Below are 9,810 nucleotides of genomic sequence, written 5' to 3' on the forward strand. Positions count from 1 at the left end.
TGGTCGGTCATGGGGCTTGAACTCTGGGCCTGGGCATTGCCCCTGAGCTCTTCAGCTCAAGGTGAGCACTCTACCACTTGAGCCACAGACCACTTCTGGTTTTCTGGTGGTTAATTTGAGATAAGAATCTCACAGACTTTCCTGCCCAGGCTGGCTTCGAACCTCTCAGATCTCAGCCTCCTTAGTAGCTAGGATTACAGGCATGAGCCACCAGCACCTAGCTTGTCTTCTGTTTTACTATTAACCTTGTTAATCTCTTATTATGCCTAGTTTCTAAATTAAACTTTATCCTAGTAGGGAGGTAGTTAGGTATGTGCAGGAAAAAGTGTTGAGGCATCTCTGGCATTTTGGAACCTCTTTGGAGGAAATACTGTAGATAAAAAGATTTCCCAACCTTTTTCAGAATCCACTTTGAGACTAAGGGATTAAAGTTAAAGTGTTAACTGTAGCAGGAAATGCAGGCAGGGCTGGGCCTCCTTACAAGAGGAACATCCCACCCCCACTTTAGCCTTAATGAGGTACCCTCTGCTCCCTTCATTCTCTTTAAAATACCCCAGCAGAGGCCAGTGGGGCCCCTCCCCCATGGGGTAAGTGAAAGAAGTTGGTTGAGCCGCAGCAGCCCAGATCGGGAGCTTCCTGCTGAGACTCTCGTCCTGGGGCCTGGCTCTCCCCGTGGAAGTTCTGAAGTACTCCAGGACTTCTCTGAAATTAAACTTTTAATTCTGAGATCATCATAGATTCATATCTGATTGGAGGAAATAACACAAACCTTTTGTCTCCTTTGCCTATCTTCCACCCGTATTACTGGATACAGGAACACTTGGCTTCAGAGACAGGATCTCAGATGTCAACAAAGAGCATTTTCACAAGCCAAGCTCTGAGGTCCTCTTCCTACCAAAACCTAGAACAACAAAATACAGCTGTCAGCCAGGTGCTCATAGCTCATGCCTCTAATCCTAGCTATACAGGAGGCTGAGATCTGAGGATGATGTTTCAAAGCAAGCCCAGACAGAAAAAGACAGTAAAACTTCAATTAAGCACCAAAAAAATAGAACTGTGGCTCAAGTAGTAGAGCATTAGCTCTGAGCACAAACGTTCAATGACAGCACCCAGGTTTTTAGTTCAAGCCCCAGGACAGGCACACATGCACAGGAGCACACACACACAAACACACACATGTTTTTCATGTTTTCCTTATTATCCTCACTATCATCTTCATTATCAGTGATTCTATTATAAAAGCATATAAAAAATCTAAGAATGGGGGCTGGGAAGGTGGCTCAGTGGTAGAGCACTTGCCTTGCATGCATGAGGCCCTGGGTTCAATTCCTCAGCACCACATAAGCAAAATGAAAAAAAAAGCCGGAAGTGGCGCTGTGGGCGCTGAGGGACAGCATCCAGGCCCAGAGTTCAGGCCCCAGGACCGGACCCCCCCCAAAAAAAATGTAAGAATGCAGGGCAGTAGGGTGCTGGTAGCTCACATCTGTAATCCTAGCTAGTCAGGAGGCTGAGATATGAGGATCAGGGCTCCAAGTCAGCCCAGGCAGGAAAGTCCATGAGACTTTTATCTCCAATTAACCACCAGAAAGCCAGAAGTGGAGCTGTGGCTCCAATGGTAGAGTGCTAGCCTTGAAGGAATAATAATAAAGAATGCAGTGGTTTAGATGCTTGACATCCTTGTGTTGTGAAAGTCACCAATAAAGGCAGGGTGATGAATTGTTCCAAATTATAATATACTAAAAATAGCTGGGCACTGATGGCTGATGCCTGTAATCCTAGCTACTCAGGAGGCTGAGATCTGAGGATCACAGTTCAAAACCAGCCCAGACAGGAAAGTCTGTGAGACTCCTATTTTCAATTAACCAGCAAGAGCCTTGAGCCTAAGAGTTTAGGGACAGTGCTGAATCCCTAAGTTCAAGCCCCATGATTGACAAAAAAGAAAAAAAGGAAACAAACAAAAGGCATGATGAGGCTGGAGTGAAGCTTGGTGGAAGAGTGCTACCATAGTATCTGTTGATGAGTTTCATCCACAGCAAGGCAAAGGAAAAAAGAAAGAAAAAAGAAACTACAACTAGTAGGGTGCAAAGCAACCCACATCTGGAGCAATGGCGAAAGAACTGGTCAATTTTGAAATTGACTCTGAGCTTGCTAGACCCCAGGGGACTGGGTGTCAGTTCCATTTGTAGAGAGCTTTATCCTTAGATTGAGTTAATGACAGGAATACTACCATGGTAAATTATTGTTATAAATCCCTTATCAGTGAGGATCAAAACTTCCAATTTTCTGTTTTTGTTTAGAATGATGAACTTAGTTTCTTGTTTAAAAATCTCCTACCACATCTTAAGAGACTTTGTTGAGATAAACTTTAAATGTAGGATTTATGGAGTAAAACTTAAATTTGTTAAGATCCACTGACTTTAGTGCCAAAAGACAGGCAACTGGTTGTCTGCAAATTTGCTTTTTAAAGGGCCCAAAGGCAGTTTTGAGTAGGGTGTGGGGGAGTGATAATGCCTCTGCTTTTCCAAACTTCACTTTTCATTTCAAATTCATAGGAGGAATCTCTGCCTGAGAAGATGAGGCCTGGGATCTCTATTGTTTACTTTGTTTTTCTCTTTAGGACAATTATAAAGTGAATGCCAGGCCTGCCCCCTAGAAAGACTGCCTAGCAGAGAACTACTGTGAGCAACTGGGGAGCAACCTGGAAGGTGTTACCAGGACTTTCTTCTAGACTTTTTTCATCATTTGATGATGAAAAAGGCATCCATTCATCTGTCCAGCTGGTATATATTTTTCCAAGTCCTGTGGCTTGAACTTAGGGCCTGGATGCTGACTCTGAGCTTTTCCCCCTGAATCCTAGCTCCATTTCCAGCTTTTTGGTGGTTATTTGGAGATGAGTCTCACAGCCTTTTCTGCCCTGGCTGGCTTCAGATCACAACCTTCAGATCTCAGCTTCCTGAGTAGCCACGAATCCAGTAGATTATTTTATCTTTCTTTCTTTCCTTCCTTCCTTCCTTTCTTTCATGGGGCCTGAAACTCTGGGCCTTGTACTGCCTGCCCCTCAGCTCTTCAACTCAAAGTTAGTGCTCTACCACTGGAGCCTTAGCGCCACTTCCGACTTTTTCTGCATATGTGGTGCTGAGGAATTGAACCCAGGGCCTCATGCTTGCAAGACAAGCACTCTACCACTGAGCCACCTTCCCAGCCCCAGTAGATTCTTATTGAACACTCCCTGGGGACTATGACAGGCTCTGTGCTGCTAGGTGCTGGGGACAGATAACAGGGACTCTATTGTACAGAGTCTAATCAAGATGACACAATCAATCTTGTTTGAAAAGTCAGTTAAAGACTGCGACTAGGCACTGGTGGCTCCTGTCTATAATTCTAGGTACTCAAGAGGCTGAAATCAGAGAATCTCAGTTCAATGCCAGCCCATGCAGGAAAACCTGTGAGCCTCTTCAATTAGCCACTGCAAAAAAAGCTGGAAGTGGAGCTGTAGCTCAAATAGTATTCACCTTGAGCTTAAAAGCTCAGAGACAGTTCTCAGGCCTCAAATTCAAGCCCTCTGACTGGCAAAACAAACCAACCCAGGGAAGTGAATTAAGGACATTGCAAAGGAGATAAATGCTGGGAAGAGGGCCTAGTTAGCAGGTTTTCTGGAGAAAAAGACAACTGGAATGGGAGAGACAGACACCACACATGAGTAGAAACTAAGCAGATCTCTTCTTTCATTAAATGCATTTAGGCCTTGGACATGTCTCCCCTACCTTCTTAAGCTACCCCATATCTCTGTATAACTTGGCAATGACTTTCCCAAGTACAGCCTGCAGGCAGGGTAGCTTACATGCTGTGACTCTGGACTTCCGGAAGCTTGGAGGGAAAGGGTCTGCTAGAAACAAGGGCAGGCATGGACAGGAGGAACACGGTAGGGAGAACTTGATTAGAGGTACACTTACCTCTCTACTCCTCTCGTGTGCAAGGTCCAGGTTATGATCCACAGCACCACAGTAATAAAATTAGTTACTGAGAGCAGGCAGTCTAGACATAAAACTGAAATCCAGGTAACAGGGCAAAGGGTCAAGAAATATTATTGAGGTTTGGGGGAGCCATTCCATAGGACATCAGCTGCCTCATGTAACAGCAGAGGAAGTGAATACCCAGTGAGGGGAAGACACAGACATTCACAAGATCCTTTAGACAGCTCAGAGGGCAGACAGTAACTGAAACAAAGCTCCAGGCTTCTAAAAATAAGGGACACCAGGTCCAGGTAAGGGGGAGAGATGATAATGAACAAATGACTGCAAGCCTAACTTGATAAACTCCAAGTGTGGATAAATTAAAGTGAATTAAAGCCATTGGGGGGTTGGGGGAGATGTAGCTCAGCAGGAGAGTATTACCTAGGGTGTGTGAGGCCCAGGGGTCCATTCTCAGCACCACCACAAGACAGCAGAAAACCAGATCACAAGTAGGGTGATACCCTGGCCGACTCAGGTATTTGTCTAGCGAAGTAATTCTATAGAAAATAGTTCATTGGCTCACTTAAAAAAAAGGAGTAAAAACGTGGTCTGAGTATTCCGGTTTGAAAAGGAAAGGTGAGAATCCAGTTTGCAAATGAACATGGCCTCTAATGACATTGCAATTAGGCCTTGAGTACTTTACAATGGGATCCTTTCACATACAAGCACTGGGAAGTTGCCTGAACTCTTGTTATTATCATTCCAATTAGAGTGAGGAGATTCCAAGGGGCAAGTTCCTTAACATAGTGTGTGTGGGGTGTGAGATGGAGAGGGGGCCAAAGACGGAGCTGGCAGTCTTGTCTATTCTGCCACCAAACCAACTGTGGGTCGCAAGCAAATTACCTTCCCCAGCTAAGTCTCTCTCCAGTGCCACAAGTGTGAAATGGAGCTGATCATGCTTGAGACTGGCTGCAGACCCAGTAGACTTGCCTTAGTAATGGGACCCAAGGGATGGGCAGGGCTACCCCCAAGGTGAGGAGGCACCTTAACTCTACTTGCTAAGAGCTGACTCCCTCCACCCCCCACCCCCACCACACACAAAGCAGTGCAGCATTTATCCATTGAGGATGATACAGTTTTTATTTCCCAAGCAGTTTTATGGTGTTTTCCAATGACTTTGAATGTCTAACAGCTCAACAACTGTTGATGCGCTCAACAGTCCTTTGAAGTAGGTAAACTGATTATCTCTACTAAAACAATTTTTTTGTGGTCCAAGACTGGAACTCCGATTCAGGACCTGAAGCTTTTGTTCCTTGACTAGTGCTCTATCAATTGAACCATGCCTCCAACCTCTATTATCTCCATTGTAAAGATGAGGAAGTTGAGACCTACAGAAAATGCAGCATGCTCATAAAAATATCTCCTATATTAATCATATATTATGTGTCAGAGAGGTGCTAAGTATTCTTCAGATATTACGAAAAACCTGGCCTGGAGCACATGCCTGTGCTCTGCTCTTAGGAAGCAGAGATCTGAGGATCTGGAGAAAGCTAAGGGAGAGCCTGAGGCTTGAGTTAATTAAGGCCCAGTACTGGTACAAAAGAAAACAATAAAACAAAACAAGTAAAAACCCTGTAGCTGTTTTAAAAGTGGAAAACATGGTATTGAACCCACATGTGATGTTGATCTCAATAGAGAAGTAAACCCATCAGTGTATTGGGGTTTTATTTTTCTTTCTTTCTTTCTTTTTTGCCAGTGCTGGGGCTTGAATTCAGGGATTGGGCACTTTCCCTCAGCTTCTTTTGCTCACTCACTCTACCACTTGAGCCACAGAGCCACTTCTGGCTTTTTCTGTTTATGGTACTGAGGAATTGAACCCAGGGCTAGGGTTGAACCCATGTAAGCTAGGCAAGTTCTCTATCACTAAGTAACATCCCAAGCCCCTATATTGAGTTTTTAAGATGAAGTCTAGGATGTATATAAGCATGCTTTTCTTTTCTTTTTGTCAGTTGTGGGGCTTGAACTCTGGGCCTGGGCATTGTCCCTCAGCTCTTCAGCTCAAGGCTAGTGCTCTACCACTTGAGCCACAGCGCCACTTCTGGTTTTCTGGTGGTTTATTGAAGATAAGAGTCTCATGGACTTTCCTGCCTGGGCTAGCTGCGAACTGTGATCCTCAGATCTCAGCCTCCTGAGTAGCTAGGATTACAGATGTGAGCAACCGGTGCCTGGCTTTTCTTTTATGCCATATCATTACTTGCTATAATCTCTAATATACAGAAGAATTTTAGGCATAAGGAACTTGTGATTTGTGTGTGTCAGTGTCAGTACTTGAACTCAGAGCCTTGTGATCTTGCCTGGCTTTTTCACTCAAAGCTGATTCTCAGCCACTTGAGCCACACCTCCAGTTTCCTTGTGCATTTTTTTTATTTTGGGAATGCCAGTCCTATGGCTTAAACTCAGGCCATGGGTGCGTCCCAGGCTAGCACTCTACCACTTGAGACACAGCTCCACATTGGTCTTTTTTGGTAGGTTAGTGGAGAATAAACGTCTCACAGGTTTGCCCGCCTGGATGGCTTTGAATGGTGATCCTCAGATCTCAGTCTCCTGAGTAGCTAGGATTACAGGCAGGAGCCATTGAGATGCCTGACCATTATGGATAGTTTCAAACCAGATTTCCATTTGTTTATCTTTTAGCCCCAATTTGCTTTATAACCTCCCTGCACATATACATGCATCTTAATTTTCTGAACTGTTTGAGGATAAATTGATGGCATTGCCTCTTTTTTTAAAAAAAAATATTGTTAAGGAAGTGGTGCTGTGGCTCAAGCGGTAGAGCGCTCGCCTTGAGCTGAAGAGCACAGGGACAGCGCCCAAGCCTAGAGTTCAAGCCCCACGACTGAAAAAAAAAATTATTGTTAAAATGATGTGCAGAGGGCTGGGAAGGTGGCTCAGTGGTAGAGCGCTTGCCTTGCATGCATGAAGCCCTGGGTTCGATTCCTCAGCACCACATAAGCAAAAAGAAAAAAGCCAGATGTGGCGCTATAGCTCAAGTGGTAGAGCGCTAGCCTTGAGCTGAAGAGCTGAGGGACAACACCCAGGCCCAGAGTTCAGGCCCCACAACCGGACCCCCCCAAAAAATGATGTGCAGAGGGGTTACAGTTACATTCAGGTTATCATACAGTCATGTACTAAGTACGTTTCTTTCTTTCTTTTTTTTGGGGGGGGTCTGGTCCTGGTGCCTGAACTCTGGGCCTGGGAGCTGTCCCTAAGCTCTTCAGCTCAAGGCTAGCGCTCTACCACTTGAGCCACAATGCCACTTCCAGCTTTTTTTCTTTTTGCTTATGTGGTGCTGAGGAATCGAACCCAGGGCCTCAGGCATGCAAGGCAAGTGCTTTACTACTGAGCCACCTTTCCAGCTCTGAGTACATTTCTTATAGAACTTGTTACCTCCTCCCTCATTTTTCTCCCACTTTCCCTCCCCCACCCCCCTGGCTCCACCCCACTGCCCTTTTTACCCCTAGACAGTTCATGTTTATTTCTTAAAAACAAGGACATTCTTGTGTGTGTTGAAAAAACAATCTTTAATCACATATTTTATATGTGTGTGTGTGTGCGTGTATTAGGGATGGAACTCTTAGGTCTATCACTGAGTTACACACTCACCCCTAGCTACAATTCTTATCTCTTTAATTAGCATTGATTACCACCACCATTATAATGATTATAATCTAGCAGAATTAAAAAAAAAACTGATAAGGAAACACTGCTAAGAGACTCTGCAAGCAGGTGTTCAAACTTTGTTTACACTTAAATCTTTGTCTCCTCCTCTGACATGGGACCCCAATTTTTCTTGCCTTGACTCCTTTTGGCGTGGCGGTGAGGCTCAAATGAGATGGCAAATATGAACTTTGCAAACTGTAATCTCCTGTCCCCTCTAGAGGCAACGGAAACAGACCATTTCACTCTCACATATCTTGCTGAGGTTCCGGATCCTTCCCAAAGATCATGGAGGAGTCCACTAGTTCATGGGAGGAGGCCACTAGTTCATTCATACCGTCTATTTTTTTTCCCCTATACTGAAGTTGTCTGCAGTCCCCAGTGTCATGCGGTGGCACACGTATCCCCCAGGTGTTCTCACCCATGGCATAGATACCCTCTGAGGGGTGGGAGCTCCTGGCTGCGTTCGGGACTGAAACAGAGCTCCACCAGTCCCTCTCCCAGAACCACCAGCTCCAGTACATTTTCTCTCTCACGAAGACAGATGGTGGAGCTAAGCCCCAGGTCCTCTCCAGTGACCTCTTCTTCAGCAACTATCTCCTGGCATGCATTTTGGGATGTTTGTCCATTGCACCAACAAGTTCCTGCTGTTCCACCCCATGGGGCCCTCCTGGAGGCAGGGCAGGGAGCTGCCTTTGTCTTCCTAATATCTCCTTAGCCTCTCCCTGGGTTCTTAGTCAGAACAAGGTCCGGGAAACCTGGAAACTTTACAGCTCCTAAAGTACTGGCTGCTGTTTGCTCATTACTCACTAACCAGCAAGAGATGCCGGGAGAAAGCTGTGTTTAGGTGCCTCAGAGGCAGGAAACCTGTGCTCATTCCCTCCTTCCAAAAAAAGTGTATTGGTGAAGTAGCACTGTGGCTCAGTGGTAGAGTGCTCGCCGCCTTGAGCTGAAGAGCTCGGGACAGTGCCCAGACCCAGAGTTCAAGCCCCACCACCGACAAGACAAAAACAAAAAAACTTGTATTGAGTTCTTTTTGGTTCTAGGTTGCTCTGTAGGGACCAATATAATTTAACACGTTGTTTCTGCTCTCCTGCAGTTAATCTAACTCCGTGTGTGTGTGTATGTGGGGGGGCTGTAACAAGAAAACACTAATGCAAAAGCAATTTCACGTAGGTTTAAGTGCAATTGGAACAGGAACAGATGAGAATCAGAGAGCCTCTCAAGGTTGTTGGTCCTTTGGGAGAGAAGAGAGTGATGATGAGCTCGCCATACAGAGATCTGGGTGAAGAAGCTCCACGTGGAGCAAACAAGCCCAAGGCCTCTCACAAGGAAATGTTGGGTGCATTTGAAGAACATCAAAGGGGAGACAAGTTTGACATGAAGTCAAAAGGGAGAGGATGGGAGATGCCTCAAGAGATGTGTGGGGGGCTTTGTCAACAGCCATGTCATTCATTCATTCATTCAACAGTCATTCTTTCCACAGCCTTATGTGTGGAGGCAGACATCAGGCAGGCAAATAAATACAACATAAATACAAACATCAGGTACGATGATGATCCAGGTTCAATGGCCATTGAAAGGCAGAGGCAGCTGAGACCTGGTAACCAAGAGGTTTCTCCTTGCAGCTGGCTCCAGGCCTGCTTGGTCGAAGCCAGAGGCAGGCAGGGACCAAATTGCCTCTTCCCGCCGCTCCCCTGCCTTCCCCTCCCCCCTAAGATGGCTGACAAAGGCAGAGCTGTGTGGAAGGCAGGAAGGATTAGAGGGGTCCGCGGCAGAGGTGACCGTGAAGACAGGGCTGAGTCCAGGTGGCATTGCAACTGCAGGTGGGGGTGTGGGGTACAGCATAAAGTTGGGCTGCTGTGTGACTCCGCTGAGGACTCTGCCTTCTCTGGGCGCCCAGTACTCGCACTTGCAAGTGTGTGTTGGGGTGGCGGAGGGGGGGATAAGGGACAAGGTGGACCGGGGTGGTGTAAGGGTGGAGAGGGGGTGCTGGGGGGGGGAGACACATTATTCCCCAGGGCCAATTCGCAGGCGCGGGGGAGGGGGGCCGAGCCCGCCCCTCGGAGGAGGGGCTAGGGGAGGCTCCGGGAGGGATTTCAAATTTCCCTCGTCCGCTCCCCCCCGGCACCGGCCGGGC

This window comes from Dipodomys ordii, unplaced genomic scaffold (assembly GCF_000151885.1).
Source record: "Dipodomys ordii isolate 6190 unplaced genomic scaffold, Dord_2.0 Scaffold13, whole genome shotgun sequence".
Lineage (NCBI taxonomy): Eukaryota > Metazoa > Chordata > Mammalia > Rodentia > Heteromyidae > Dipodomys > Dipodomys ordii.